This window comes from Drosophila gunungcola (genome assembly GCF_025200985.1).
Source record: "Drosophila gunungcola strain Sukarami chromosome 3L unlocalized genomic scaffold, Dgunungcola_SK_2 000002F, whole genome shotgun sequence".
NCBI lineage: Eukaryota > Metazoa > Arthropoda > Insecta > Diptera > Drosophilidae > Drosophila > Drosophila gunungcola.
This window is the reverse complement of record NW_026453178.1, coordinates 722,821-739,434: the sequence shown is the minus strand read 5'-3', so window position 1 is coordinate 739,434 and position 16,614 is coordinate 722,821. Positions and strand designations below refer to the sequence as shown.

At 40.2% G+C, this 16,614-nt stretch overlaps 1 protein-coding gene across 4 annotated transcripts in view; it reads left to right on the top strand.

Annotated features, from left to right (window-relative positions):
* LOC128257891 (connectin) overlaps positions 1-16,614 on the top strand; it is a 154,190-nt gene that overhangs the window by 112,384 nt on the left and 25,192 nt on the right. For 3 of the 4 annotated variants that reach the window (XM_052989135.1, XM_052989134.1, XM_052989133.1), the window contains one exon: positions 15,727-15,806. The gene's annotated coding sequence lies outside the window, so the exon portion shown is untranslated. Of the gene's footprint in view, positions 1-1,319; positions 1,697-15,726; positions 15,807-16,614 lie in introns of those variants that run through there. The other variant, XM_052989136.1, reaches the window with a different exon arrangement.

Below are 16,614 nucleotides of genomic sequence, written 5' to 3'. Positions count from 1 at the left end.
ATGCAAATTTATTTATGCACACACAGCCAACTAGAATCACGCAATGCAACACGAGCAAAGAAAGCGTAGTGAAAGTCAAAGCTGCAAACGGTTTTATACCTGTCAAGTGTGTGTTAGATGGGTATATTGCGTTTACGGAAAACGCTCGAAGTTCTCAACTGTTTTGTGAATAGATTTTGTTTAGCGATTAACGATTTCAAGAGGTTAACATACCTCTTTATATAAGGGCTTAGTATGAGTAAATATCTTCACGCGTAAATAATTAACAAAATACAGAGTTATAAGTTTAACTCCACAATTATAACATTACTTTTTTTTAATTGAATTTCAGTTGGTTTAAAATTTAAAATTAATTTAAAAATGGTAGATCCTTAACTCATTTATTTGATTAAAGCAAATTAATAAAAAGTATATGTATATATATATATATATATATAGTATTTTTGAGTAACCAATTCTTGTTAACAAAAGAACTAGGTACAATCCCAACCGTATGTTGCTTAGCGGTTCCAAAAATAAAAAAAAATACTACTATTTTTTAGCTATTCAATTTAGGTCACTCAAGAGATCAGTTTTCTACTGGGTGTCCACAATTCGAAGGACTAAACTGCCGAACTTTCCCCTAGTATTTGCATATGCCGCAAAAAACAAGCCCGTAAATAAATATAAATATACACGGACTTCTGGGCAGCAGAGAAAATAAAGCAGAATGGCAACAAGCAAAACAACAACAGAGCTGGGCTCAAAGCAAAGGCAATGAAAACACAAGGAGGCGAGGGGAAAATGGTTCGGGGGCGGGGCCAAAGGACGAAAGAAAAGCGGGCAGAGTGAACCTGTTGCGCACAACAACAACAATCCGCACGAAACAAACAACAACGGAAGCAAAAACAACTATACCAGTATACAAAGGTCCTGTGAAAAATCGCTTCTCCTTGTGAAAGCCGAAACGGAATGGAATGGAATGGAATGGAATGGAAATGGTACAGAGACCATAAAAACCTGGGAGCACAAGAGCCAAAAGAGAGCGATTGAATGGCCCATTGAACGGCTGGTTGAAGCAAAGAGAGCGAAAAAGAGCTGCGCATGCGCTGAGAAAAAGTAGAGCAAGCTGGCCAAGGAAATTGAAAGCGAAACGTTCCATCAGAAAGAGAGCGCTAAAAGAGAGAGGAACGTTTAAGTAACGAAACAGTTGATAGCTCAATTGGCGCTGCTCAAAATGAAAACCCGTGGATGGGGAAAGAGAAAGAGAGAAAGCAGCAGCAGCCAGCCTCGTTAGCAGTTTTCCACATCCCGGCGTTCCGCTTTTCCGTTGTCAGTCGTCGCGTGTGCGTGAAAATCATTAGTCTTCGTTAGGCGGTCTTTGTGTCAACAACGTGTTGCTTGGAAAATCGTGTGAAAAATCGCCATCGAAAGCCAACATTCGCCCCTCGCGATTTTCGCTCGCGCTTTTCAGCTCGTCTATCACAAGGACCTACAATCAAAAAAAAACAAAGTGTTTGTGTGTGTGTGCGTTTTTGGCCCCCATAAACGAGTGTGCGTGCCAAAGTGCAACAAGTCTTGGCCGTAATTTAATTGCAACAATTTCCCCGATTTGAACAAGTGCAAAACACGACTCGATCGTATCGGCCAAGCAGATATATCAGTGTAGCAGTGTTCGTGCAAAGTGGAGCATTCATCTCCCCAAAAAACAAGTCAAGTAAGTTCCGCTTGTGGTCTGCTGCAAGTAAAACAGAAAAAATGGTAAAGGACGAAAGAAAGCACAGAAATGTCCTTATTTGGGCAGCATTCTTTTTGGCGCAGTACACAGAAACCAAGATAGTGAATGACTGAACTTACCAAAGCATATTCAAAACAGCTTCAATTTACTATTTATAAAGTTAAACAAACTTAATAAATAAATGATTTTTAGTGTTCTTATCAAATATAGTTTAAACGATATCAAACAAATAAAAATTAAACTTTAAACTTTATATTCGATTAAATAAGAGAATTTAAGCAGCATGATTATTTTGATATTTTTTTGACTCTAGGAAATATATCAAACTTTACTAAATACCGACATTGTTGAGAAAGTAGCAAAACATTGAAAACAAAAATGGTTGAAGTAAAAGCTTATCATGGAATTTTAAAAACTTATAGAAAAATTCTTTCAGAAGTCGTACTTAAGAGTAAATCGGTATTTTTGGTACTTTCGAAACTTAAATCCTAGTTGCCCTTTAAGTTTGGAATTGCCGGTTTTTAGAACAAAACACTTGAAATTTTTCTCCGTGTGTGTGTGTGTGTGTGTGTGTGCCGACTTTCGACGTATTTCTTTGTGGGTCAATAGACGCTCAAACACTCGGAGGACGAGAGGAGCTGCCAGCGAGGACAAACACACAATGAAAGCGAAGGAAATCATGTTTCTATGATGTATACTTATGCGTATTTATACATATTGCCCTGCTAAGTGGGCTAAACAAATTCAGCGAATTCCTTCGCAGTTGAAAAACTTTTGCCAGACAAACAAACAAACAAACAAACAAAAGCAGCAGCATCAGCCGCAGCACCAGCAGCAGCGGCGGCAGCAAACAAAGGCAAACAAATCCCTGGGACATTTCTCGGAATTTAATTCAATAAAATGAATTCCAGCTTTCGGGCAACCAGGGTGTCCTTTTTCACTCTTGCTTTCAAAGATGTTTTTCTTTTTTTTTTTCTTATTCTCGGCTAAATGTCTGCAAATTAACTTTGCGAAAAGCAAAGAAAAACGCAGAACGAACGAAATTCCCTTTGACAAATCGCAAACGTAAATAGATCCCCCAAAAAGTGTCTGCAAGTCGGGATTTTTAAATGCAATTTAAGTTTGTGGAACTCACTTGGCCGATTCTCCGTTTCTCCGCTTCTCCGCTCCTTTTCCACTGATAAATAGCGAGGGCCAAAAGTTGCGAAATTTAACATTAACCTTGCCGCTTGGCCGTAGCTCTTTCCAGCTCTGTAAGCCCGCAAAAACCTCGTGTAATAGACTCACAGCCAAAAACTAAATCACTGTCATTGTGGTCGGAGATTCACAACCCGAAATACGGACACACATTCAGTGGAAAATGTACAGCAGAGAACAAAATAATAGCAGTATTTTGCAAGGTTTTAAATAAGGAAACAAATTTACTTACTTAGCCATTATGTTTAATTTTATTAAGCAAATTGACAGTTTTAGGAATAGTTTTACCCCATTTTGGCTTTAAATTTGGTGTATTCATTGCATTACAGTTTGATAAAATCACTTAAATGTTCTTTTGAGCTGGTACTCCATTATTAGCTGTTCTCGTATTTGAGCTATTTAAATTTATTTTAATTAAAAGAAAACGTATGCGTGATTAAGAAGTTTTGATGAATTGAAATTGTGAACAAACTTTACAGCATTCAAAAAAACGTATTTTTAAAAATAGTTTGAGTGCTTCGAAAACCGCCAAGTGTTCGCTTTAAATATACCCTCAATCCTTCTAAAAAAAGGCAGAAATACAAAATAAAAAAAATAGTTTTGTAGAACTATTTCAGCGTTACTATCGAAGCTCAACTACTATGGTTTTGTCCGCATTTGTTAATATAGAGAGGAGAATCAGAGAGATAAAGCGAAGTGGGCTGGAATCACAGCAAAGCGAGGAAGAGGCAACTATTGTTAGGCAATGATTTGCAATTTGTTTGAAAAATGCATTCACAACCACAAAAGACAAACAATCTGAGAGGGGAGTTAAGCCGAGCACAAATAAAACCATAAACAAACGCACCGAGCCAAAGCCCAGATATGGATACATATACATATACAGATAGAGATACAGATACAAATAGCTGGCTGCACAGATGCGGATGCGGCTGCAGTTTGCAGTTTGCGGATTGCTAGATTGCTGGATTGCTTTGGCTTTCAGCTCGGAAAGCGAAAGCTGACAGGGAGCTGGAGCTGGAGCACCGCAGAGAAGTGGGAAATATAAAAAATTGTAGCCACAACCGTCAATTGCTGGGCAACCAAATGTCCGCCCCGAAAACTCCCCTTCCCCTTTCCGTTCCCGCATTCTGCCTCATCAGCAATCCGCGACAATTCTTGGCAAACTACTGTTCCGAACGCTCCTATTACCACTTTCTACTCGGGCACTCCATCAACTGCTTAGTGAGAAAGTGGGAAGTGGGAAAGTGGGGGAGGCAATTTCACATGCGGAACCCGCTGCACCGAACTGCATACAATTACAAAAGCAAGATGCAAAATGTGCATCCAAGTATCTGCCAGATACTTAATAGCAGAAGCTGAAGCAGCAGCTGAAGCACCAGTGGAAGCATCAGTGGAAGCAGCACCAAATGGCTCGGAATGCCAAACGAATTCATATTTGATGTATGTATGCATGAGCCAGCAGCTAAGGATGTTCAAAGGAAATGCCAAATGAGATGTTTAAGCATATTTTTCGCAGGGAGTGCTCCGGCAGCACAGTAAACTCCGTGTGAATGCTGATTTGGAAGCACGAAAGTTGAGAAATTATGGAATGTTTAGAAAAATGATAGGAAATATGCGAAACAAGATCGATTATATTCATTACATTAGGGATTATTTGGGAAATAAAACAGGGGTAAGGGAGTCAGATAATAAATATGTGCAAATTTGTTTTAAAATCATTTTGAGGGAAAACATTTATAAAAAATAAGCTTAAATACTCTTCCTGGAATTTTGATTAGTTCGTAAGGTCATATAAAGAATTTAAAGGATATGTTAAGTACTCGTTTGATTACATTTAAAATAATTTAGTGAATGAAATGATGGTAGAGAAATTAGTTAACAAATATGTGCAAAATTGTTTTAGAATCAAAGCAAATGTTAAAGAACAGAATTGAAATGGCTTCTCGACTCTTTCTTTACTGTAGTTCATAAATACATATAAGGTCTAAAAATGATAAGAAATCAATAGAATATTGTTGTGCTATGAATCAATTTGTTTAATTATTTATGCACTGCTAGTTTAAGGTTTTATAAAGGTCTTCACGAGCAAAATCGACCTCATTGTCCTCAAGCAAGGCAATTTTTAAAAGCTTGAAGACTTTCTTTGAATAAAGTTTTAATATCAACTTAGAATGTTTGGGAACTTTAAGAATATTTAAATTATAATTAAGAACAGCCATAGCACTTGAAGACACCTCAAACTCTCGTGACCTCAAAAATGCCCCAGCGATGATTGCTCGCCTGCCTGCCAATTAACATGTCAAGTCAAGTGTCGGAAGTTGTTGGTTTTCGGCTCGCGAAAGGCTTTTCCCCTCCGAACGGAGCGCTTTTCCAACTTTTCCACGCGATTGGCCGCAACATTCCCCGACACGTGTTCCCCGGACCAACTTTGTTTTAAATCAATTAAAGAGCAGCAACTGTGGTGGACGACGGAGTGACCGATCCCGAGCAATTTGCGGCACATATCCTGGGAATCTCGGTGGAGCGACTCAAATGAAATGTCACGCAAGCAAATGAAATGCGAGACAGGCCAAAAAGGAAACCAGTGCCAGTTCCATTTGCCATTTGCCATTTGCCATTCACCATTTGCCAGGGAGCGTCAGGAAGCTATTAAATCTACATAAAATTGTAGAAATGTGTGGCATGTTGAGCAATTACTGCTCCATGTTGGCGGGGGAAATGGGGAAAGTATGAGGGCGGACGCACCTTTTGGCTGACATGCTCATCTGAATGTAAAGCTTGGCCATGTTCCAGTGGTTTCCCCATCCATCCCCCCCTTCTCAACCGCCCTTGTACTATAGTTTTGTTCTCGTTGTTGTGCAGCTTAAGAGCCGTTAGGAAATTGCACTTGCCATGCCCACATCCCCCACCCAGTTTTTCCATCCCCTTTTTGCCCGCGAAGTGGGCGTGTGAAAAAAGAATTAAAGTCAAGTGAGCGCACTGAGACTGAATACATAAAACGGGGCAGGAAAATGGGTAGAGGGGATGTGGAGCAGTGAAAAGGCATTCAGTGGGCGTGGCTGCATGCACAGCAACAGAAGAAACACCAAACAGCCAGAAACATCAACGTCAACGCCAAGGAAAAGCCGGAAAAATGGCTCGCCACCACAACAACAACAATAAGAACAAAAGGAGCCGGGAAATATGGTACTCTGCATGGCTATTTGGCCATTTTTTTATTCATTTTTTTTTTTGTTTAGGTGCCTTCGTTTGGCGAGAAAGGTATAATTTTCGGCGCGACATTTGACGCGACCAGGACCAAAATGAAATACACAAAAGTTTGCCCTTTTTTCACCGGACGTTTTAAGCTTTTCCTGGCCAAAAAGTTGAAGTCCAAGATCCTAATCGCCCATAGCCTGAACGAGCAATTATTTGGGCATTTATCAAAGATTTCCTTTTTGGAGTTGGGTGAGCTCAAGGCGAAAAACCAGAAAAGCTGACAGCTTGTATGAGATATATTTTAATCAAAAACTTTGCTCTCAAATGCATGAGTTGTTTTTAAAGAAATATCTAGAGATCTTTTATATAAATATTTCCATTCCAAAACCCACACCTATTACCAGTTCACAACCCTGCCAATATATTCAAATAGATTTGTTCACTCCCAACTGTGCCAATTCTTTACTGTGAAAAATTAATTAGCATAAAATACACACCAAAATCAGTTCCGCTGGGGCAGCGAAAGGAAAAGTAAAAATAGCAAAAGGAAAATTATGGGAAAGGGAAATAGAAGAATGCGGGATAATGGGGTAGGGACACGACACCGGGCAAGGGTCAGGATGGAAAATGGCAACAGAAATTGATAAGAAATCTGATGATTCAACTTGTTAACCCATGGTGTTGGGGCAAGGAGCTTTGGATTGGAAAAAACTGGGAATTGATTGGCTCCGAAGGACGGAACGGATGCTCATCAGATAGAAATCCATATGAATAGAAAATTTCCGTTGATAAAAAGATGACAGCCTAGGACATTAAATATTTGAAATGCATTAAACAGTTTTTTTTAAGAAGAATAAATGCATTAAACAGTTTTTTTTTAAGAAGAAAGACCAATGTAAATATTTCAGTATTTTGAATTAAATGAATTATATTTAAGTTAGAGTATTGTTCAAATTTAATATTTTTCTCCATCATTTTCATAGAAACAGTTCTAAGCCCCTAAAGCCATAAAAAAATAAATTTATAAATATACAATAGTTTTCCCAGCCAATTTCCCCTGCTTCAGAATTTTATAAAATTTAAAAAAGCTCCTTTGCATTGAAAAGTATTTTAAATAAAAAATCGTACGTACAATTTAAATTTTGCGAATTTTATAAAATAAAGATTTAAAGGTTTTTATTATAGACGTTCAAGAGTTATTTATATTTAATATGTTTTCCTCATTCCTGCTTATGTTTGGAGCCGTGAAAGTCTTTAAATCATTTTAATAAATAAATAATAAAAAAGGAAGCCTTCGCCACCGGAGTTTCAGCCAATTGTGAGATCATGATGATTAAACTTTCAATTGGCAGTGTCAAGGCAACGCTTTTCCATTTCCAAGCCCACTTTTTGCGCCGGGGGGCCTGAAAAATCCTTTCAATTTCCGCTGCTCACCGAAACCCACAGACATGCGCAACGGTTCCGGGCGGAAAAACCTTTGCCAAGACAGCAAGAGTGCTCCCTAACCGTTAGTTTAATTTGTTAGATTAGTAAACAAATGAAAATTAATTGAAGCAAACGAAAAACTTGGCCCCGGGCGAAACGGTTGAGAGGTTTCTGGTTGTATATGGTTGGGGGAAACGAGGGAAAACTTTTTCCTCGCCCGGCGTAGATAAAACGCTCGGCGAAAGGATCTCTTTCTCTCTTTCTCTGTGCGTGTGTATATGTGTATGTGAGAGTTAGTGGACTACAACAAAGGTAGCTGCAAATTGTTTCTGCTCTTTAAGGACTTCAAAAAGGGTGGTGAAAGTTTTACTGTTTCCCCGGCATATAATGTCTTGATTTTCGTTTCATTGTGCGCATTTGATTAACTTAATTGTTCGGCGGTAATCTTCGATTTGCGGGTCGCATTTTCCCCGTCTGCCGTCTGGCGGTAAACAATGATTAACGCCGAACCCCAAAATCGCAGGATGAAGGATTGGGCTAAGCCGCTTTTAATGGCATTCTAGCTGGCACTAAAAAAAAACCTAGAAAAAACAAAGGGCCAAAGGATGGACGACGCACGCGTGTCCTGGATTTGCTGGCGTTTTTAGTTGCCGGCTGCCAACAAAAGCGCAATGTCAGCGGAAAAGCGAGTGTGAGGTCTGCGGGCAAAGGACACGTAAGGATGGGCACAAGCACAAGGCACCAAAGCAAAACAATCGAAAATTATAAAATAACAAAAGAGCGGAATGCGAAAGGGAATCGATTGGACGAAATCTTTTTATGCCACCAAGGATCTCTGTCCTTTTTTATGCTGTGTTTTTATTTTACTCGTGTTTTTTTTTTTTTTTTGTTTCCGCTGTACGCGTCACGTATTGTCAATAAAAAAATAATAATAAGATACAATAAATTTTTACCTTTAACGAGTGGGTGGGGATGGTGATGGAGGGAGCGGGTTAGAGCGGAACATGCGTGCTTTTCCCGCTCTTTTCCACTTTTCCCGCCTTTGTGCGTATCGCGCGCCACGCACAAAATATAAAAAGAAAATAAACACAAGAGGTCCCAGTGAAAGCGAGGGGCATATCCTGCCCAACAGCAGAGAAAGGGAGTGGATCCTGCAAAAAGCAAACAAAGGCAATGACACGAAACGATGACGACGGTCCTTACAATAACAACAGCAACAGCAACAACAAACATCAGCAGAACAGCAGAAAGCAAACAAATAAAAGGCGCAACAATTGCGAAGAGGGGAATGTGGAACTTTCACCCGGACCACCTACAATTTCCACCCACTTTCCTTTTGGCATTTGCCAAGTGCGTGTGTAATTGAAACTAGGTGCCTCAGCTGGATATGCGTACATGTTTATAGAGCATGAGCATGAGTCCAGGATAGCCAGGATACTGAATTTATATGCCCCTGGGAGGTGGAAAAGCCAGTGAACTAATGCGGGGATTTTCTCAGCCGACTGGAACCTGGAACCATTCCTGGCAGGTGAGTGGGGATAAGCCCCACGATGATGGAAACTATCGGTTTAAAATGCCAGAGAGGTGGGTCACAAAGCAGCAAGGAAATGGAAACCGGCTTTTCATTTCCTGCTTAAGTTACAATGCGGACAAAGACTTATTTACGTCTCTTTAGTGCTTTAAAATATTAATTTGTTGTATGCTGCAACAGTATTTATGTTGCCTTTTAAATAAATAATAAGAGATTTTAATAAATTCACTTTTAAATATGGTTTAAAAAAATAGAAATGTAATTTAAATTGCCCAAAATATTTGAAAAAATTAAATTGTAATGTTCATTTTGGCTTATAATATTGTTAAAAGAATTTGTTATGTACATTTCGTTTTAATATATTGTTTTAAAAAATGTTAAATTTTTGTCAGTTAATCGCGTGTTGAAAAGCTAGTCTACGGAAATAGGATAAATAGGTAAAACCCATTTTAAACACATTATATTTTCGTAAATCAAATATCTATATTGTCATTGCCCCCCACTGTTCGCCTAAATATCTCTCTTGTAATGCAATAAAGTACACAAATGTCGAGTGTGCAGGTCACTGGACTAAACAGGGGTTCAAAATGCTTATTTAACCTGATGTCCCTGGCCACGCCCACCTCCGAGCGGCGACCTGTGACGTCCGCCCCCCGAAACGCCCACTCAATCCAAGTTGGATGCATTTTTAGACGGCTATTTGACTATTTGCCCAGCCCAAGGATTGCAATTCCATTCCTCGGTGTCTAGACTCGAGCGCTACTTTTCATCGAGCTTGTCTTTTTGCCGGACAAGCGGAGTGGATGAGAATAAGTCGAAGGATTGGGAAAGGATTTCCCGGAAAGGATCGGGAGCAGTCCGCCACAACTTTCGGACGGCTGCAGCTGAAAGCGGAGGAAAGTAGCGGAAAAATATGCAGAAAGCTTAAGAGAAAACGGGGGCGCAGATGCGGCGAGGCGAAAGAGTGCGGAGTGCGGCGAAAAATTCGCAATATTTGCAAAAAGGACTACAGACAATTTGCCTTTAAATAGAGCGTGGCACTTCAAACAAGTGAAGCCCCTTTGCACACCGACCGCCCCCGAACGCCGCCTTTATGCAGCAAACAAAACATGAAAAACGAAGGCAACAAAAATGAAAGAAAAACAGGGTGAATCTGCTGGAAGAAGCGGCGGAAAAAATAAAAAAGTAAGAAAAAAATGAAAATCAAGAAAATGAAAAGAAAATAATATAACGAGCGCATATTAAAGTGGGTTTATTTATTTTGCCCTCGACGCTGTTGCCACTTTGGCCAAAGGTACAGGACACGCAATAGCGAGGGGGTGGCAAATGGGCGGAAAGTGGGTGGGAAATGGTTAGAAAGTGGGTGGGAAATGGGGGCCTGGGTGTCGGGATGAGCGGTTGTTCCCTTTGTGTCTGCTGTGTTTGCTGTCGTGTTTATTAAAAAATAATTTCCATGCTCAACTTGGCAATGCCGCCTAAGCCGTGAGGAAAATACCCACCCATCCACCTATCCACCCATCCACCCACCGTCTTACAAGTGTGTATGCTATCAACAGTTTGCATTCTCAAGTGTCCCCGAGAAAACATTTGAAACAATAAGCTCACAGGACCTTCCACCCCCACGACGATCAAATTCACCCCCACCCACCCATCACAACCCCTCATGCAAATTCAATAATGCGACATCCACAACAGCAACAACAACAGCGACGACACTAAATTATTCAAGCCGGAAAACGAAGGAGAAAAAATGTAAATCTGTGATTTTAATGCGTTTGCCAACTGTAAACATAAACCGAAAATATTACAAAACTTGTGCAAACAGGCGGAGCAATAAATGTGAAGAAATGCCGAGGGATAAAAGAAAAAAAAGCTGAAAAGGGAAATGAATACGAATGCGAATGCGCGTATGTCAATTTAATGGGCGGAAACTGTTTGGCATGGGCGTGGCACATGCTGAAGTGCCCCTGCCAGCCACCAAAAGAAAAATGAAATATTTATATGAACATTTTCATTTATTGAGCGTAACAAATGTGCACAAAACAAGGAGAAATCTCGTTTTGTGGCATGGGAAGATGATTCACGGCAAAAGGTGAAGGACTCAATGGAGAACTGAGGACGTATAAAGCAGAGCGTAGAGCTCACCTGTGCAGGTTTTTGTGCGTGCAGGATTGCCATCATCATAATCATTGGCAGATGGCCCTGTCCTTCACCTCCACAACGGCCACCCACTTTCACCCAAACACTGCGCCGGGAAAGACAATCTGGTCCTACTTTCTCCCCCAGCCCACTCGAAACTTTCGTCATAAATACTGTGTCTACAATTGTTATACTCTAGCAGAGGGTAGTTCAATTATCTGTTGTAGTATGTTGCCTAAAGGTCAGGAATCAAGCATTTAAGATCTTTGTATATTTAAAGGCAGTGCCTTAGTGATATATAATTTAATAACTTTAATTTATATTGTTAAATTTTGTTTGGTCATAGTTTTGGAAGAAATTATTATAGATCATTAATGCTGATTACTGTATCCAAAAATATGGAAAAAATGTAAATTTAAAAAGAATTGTGAGTGATTGTAAGTTCATATTAAAATAAAAATTAAAATAGTAAACGTCTTTTATTTGCAAAAAAATTTTAAATTTTTCATAGGATGCAATGTTTTTCTTAATAATTTAAGAAAAATAACATATTCTTTGTTAGAAATTTATTAAAATATGTTTAATATTTAAGGGAAGGTATATGTTTAAATATTTTTTGTCGTAAACATTTAATAGGGAACATAAAAATTCGTTTTTATTGCGCCAATTTCTCTCAATTTTTTGAGTTTATTTTTTTTTTTTGTACTCTGGCTTCCTTTGTTTTCGCTTTCACCGCCTTGTGCTCCTGCTTTCGTTTGCTTTCGTTTGGTTTCGTTCTTTTGTTTGTTTATTTGCTTGTTGCGGTATTCGGGGAAATTATTATATTTTAATTACACATGCGTCCGCTGCCGCTGCGCAGTTGCAGCGCAGTCGGCGTCAAGGCAGGGCAGAACAAACAACAACAAGCGGGAATGGCCCAAAAAAATAACCGCAAAAATGTAAATGAAAATGGCGTGAAAAATCAGTTTCATGGTTTTTATATCCCTGTTTATTTGTTGTAAATGAGCGCATTTCGTTGCCGTATTGGGCGGTGGGGCGTGGTTGCGCTGGTGGGCGGCCAGCGGCGAGCGGGGGGCGTGGCAGTGGGTGCGGACATAACGGAAGTTGATTATGACCATTTAGCATGGTCGAACGTCGACGTGGGCAGAAAAGTGTGTTATTTTGCTTTTCGCTGTTGTGTCAGCCTAATTAATTTTTGTCACTAATGTTTATATAGTTGGTAACGGTAGCGGTAACGGTAACGTTAACGTTAACGGTTACGGCACAGGTGCTGCTCAACACTCGGCCAAGCAGTTTTATTACCCAATTACATTAGCAGGAGTGGGACTTGTTTGTTTTTTATCAACATGAAGGATTTCCGGTTGTGTTTGAAGAATTTTGAATTGAATTCAAGCGTAATACAGTAAAAAATGTGTTCCTCAAGCTTAATATTAAACATAAGCAATGTATCATCAGACAGTTGGATTAAGATCAATTTAAAGCAAAATTATTACAGTTTACTATTGGTATTTAACATGAAAATGGTAATCTACAAATATTGCGACCTACTTTTTAATTGAATAAACTTATATAAAATTATGTTCAATAAAATTTAACATAATATAAATACGTATAAAAGGCACCTAGCGAATTTATTTTTGGTGTATAGAAAAGAAACAATTGATGTTTTTGGGGGGAATTCCAGTCGCACGTTAAGTGGTCCGCCTTCCAGCTCCCGCTGGTTGTTCCACTCATGCCGCCTATCATCCGCAGCTCTCAATATTAAGAAATAACAACTTGCCAAGGGCAAATGAGGGCTCGCGGACTTGAAGGAGAAAGGACGAGAGGGAAAGGGGGCGGGGCCCCCAGAATCGGGAGTCGTGAGGCAACTTTTCTTTTGGGGTCTTGGATGTAAACAAGCGAGGCAAATATTTAACTCGCAGGCACTGGCAGCGGTGTCTTCTGCGTGTCCTGTTTTTGAGTCTCTGTGTGTGTGTGTGTGTGTGTGTGTGTGTGTGTGTATGTGTGGAGGCTGCCACAACACATACACATGCTGAGATCCTTTGGTTCTCGCAAACTTTTCTCCTGCGAGAAGCTTGGGGCTCCGCTGTCGCTTATTTGTCGCAGCAGTTGAGCTCAAAGCTTTGGCTTGTTACACTTTATGAAATCAGCTGCAGTCCTGCCACGCCCCACTTTACTCCTCCGCCCCACCCCCTCCCAGGACCTTTTGAAGCACAAGTGTTTATGTTTGTCTTGGCGAGGCGGCGGCTCATAAAGTCCCTGGCAAGCGATCTGCCAGGACCTCAGCCCCACTGCTGTCAGAAGTCACGTCGAGTCCTGCGAATGTGATTCCCTCGTTACCTCCCCAGAACAACCCCTAGCCCCCACTAACCACCCACCATCCTTTCGACATGTCTCTGCCATAAACTTCAACTGGAAATTGTGCGTAATTATATTAAATTTTTATTGCCTCACACATGAAATGGAAACGCTGCAGCAATTTACGAAAGCGACTCTCCAAGATTATCCACATGCAAATTGTTCACATGGCATGTGGCTAAATAAAAAGCAGGGAGGGGAATGGGTGGTTTAAGTGTAGCAACCATTTAGAAAATTGATTTTAATCAAATCAGGAGGATGTTCTTGTTTCAGTCGGTATCAAGTTGTGTGGAAAAAGGGTTTTATTTAAATTGGTCTTAAAATGCAGTTTTTAGATTCTCATTGGTTAACCACTAGTGAGATTTGCTAAAGTTTGTGGGTGTAATTTATTTCAAAAGCTGGAAAATAGAATGTGAATATATGATTTGTCTGAAACTTAAAATCTTAAAACTTAAATTTATAGCTTATAGGTTTTTATAGAGAAAACTTAAAAAAAAAGCGATAACTTTGGCACTAAAAACTCAAACCCCCGAAGCCCTTTAATGATCTAAACAAATTGGATCGTTTTTATGTTCCTGTATCGCATTATGGCCTAAACATGTTTGTGCACCTCGTTCACCTGCCCCGAAAATCTCGCCCAATTGAACAATCAATGTCATTGAATCCAATTTTCCATGAGCTTTGCCCCCCCGCGGGGTTTGGCATTTTCCTGATTTTCCTGCCGCTGTTCAAATGCTTTCTGGGGTTTCATTTGGCTTCGCTGGGTCGGTTGCCAGTGGCAGCCGCCGCTTGAACTTGTTTGACATTCCACCGACAATCAAATTTAGAAGCCCCGATATCCGACAACTCCTCCTCATCCCTTTTTTGGAGCCCCAATGCCAGACAATTGTTCGGTTCGCCACAAAAGGCACGTCCCCCGCACCCCAAATATACTGGATTCCGCCTCCGTCAGCAATTATTCAATGCTTAATCGTCAGAAGGCATCAGCGGCATGAATGGCATAAATCTTATTAAATATTCAAGTAACACAAAAAACCAGAAATGCGGGCATAATTAACGGCAATGAGTAAAAAACAACGACAGCCGCCACCAAATGGTCAACGAATGTTGGAGGCGATTATTATTGCAGGCGGAAAAGCGGGAAAATGGAGGACAAGTTCCAGTCTTTTTTTTTTTTGTTTGTGCCTCTTATTTAGGCGTAGCCAATGCAATTATTTCATTTTCCATTTTCATACACATGTGGGCGTGGCCCCACCCCCGACGGGGAATCGCCTTGGGCTGTCGTCATCGTCGTCATCATCGTTATCGTCTCCACAGCGCCTGGCGACCGAAACTATTTGAATAACGCGCCATCCACGCCCACGACCTGTGAACCCATGACCCCTGACACCACGCATTCCGCACACACATGTGCACCACCACCACCCCTCAATTTCCCTCGTTCGTGTTAATAGTTTTTCCCTTTGTAGCCGGCCTTTTTATGCTGTTTACGTTATCGCATGTCCTGGCTGGGAAGTGAACTTAGTCGGACCACAATTACTCGAAAATTAACGCAATTAGATTTGCCCGGGCCAAGCCTTTGATCATTGAAGCCTATGAAGTTGTATAAAAACTAAGCATTGCAAGGGCCATAAAAAATACAATGGATAACGCTGAAAAGGTGGAGTCGGTACCCTTTTTATAAAAAAACTAGTTTTGGGAAAATGTAGAAAAAATAACACCACACCATAAGTATACACATGTCTAGCAGATTACAAATATTAGAAAATAAAACAAAATAAACACATAACAGATCCATTAAATAATAAAAAATATCAATCAAATTATAGAGCTTGTTATTTTATTATATTATTTTAGGTAAATCATGACGAATTGATATTTTAAAAGTATATGGTAAAAGTGGTCTTTAACTTTTGCTTTGACTAGATTATAAAGCTTCTTTCTCCATTCATGTAATATTCTCCGTGTTATTTATTTAATGCGTAATATCCATTAACATTCGAGGCCTTCCCAGGGGCTTATGAATAAAGTATGTACCAATTCCGGCAAGGCAATAATTTTGCGGTTGGAAAACATGTCGGTAACGAGACCGAAACATGACATTATAATAAGTAATATGAAACTAATTTGTTTTCCCTCTCTCTATACATATTTGCAGAGACATTGCATTAGTCAGCAGATCCAGATCGAGGAGTCCTAGTGTACGTGACTTGGCCTTTTCCAGCGCTCAATCGAAAGGTAAGAAATGTTCCATTTGGGGAAGCAATGTGTACAGTACTGACAGTACATATGCAAGGGATAGGAATTCTTCAATGCCTGGAATCCCAACTAATTAAGTTGAGACCCCTATGAAACTCGTTTTCAAGGATTTAAACAGGTGGATGAAAGGGGGCTGTCAACGGGCTAGAGATGCCCGTTATCTTGGCAATGTTTTATTCAAAAATTGCTAAAATATTTGCCAAGTGAGTTAAAAGTTTCCTCAGACGAGTCTGTCGGCCAAGTCTGTATTTATGTTTGTGTTTGTGTTTGTCTTTGCGGAGCATTTTTGCCTAACTGAAGGAATTTATTATATAAATGGGGGGCGGCGTGGGGTAGCTCAACGAGCATGACAAATTTTCACTTTGCGTCTGGGAAAAGTTGCAATAAACTTGCAACAGCGAAAATAATTTCGTTCCTCGTTGAAAGTCAAAACACACATCCCGAAAAAAAATAAAGAAAAGCGAAGGGAAAGGCAAGGAAAAGAGTGAAAAAGAATAGAAAAGCCTGGACGACTACTTATCTGCCAGGAGGACAGGACAGTCAGCCAACACTTTTGGCAAGGTGCTGTCAATTTGGGCGTTAAGCAGTTTCCAGGACTCTCTCGAAAGTGCTGCGAGATCCTTCGGAAGGCGAGGAGCTGTGAAGGAGGAACACAACTTTAGGTAAAGCCACCAAGAACCAGGACCAAACAAAAAAACAAAAGGGGAAGTGACGGCCAAAGTAATGTGCCAGGCAGCTCAAGTGCATTGGGGCGTTGTCTGTCTGAATGCCGCAGGGGGCGTGGCAG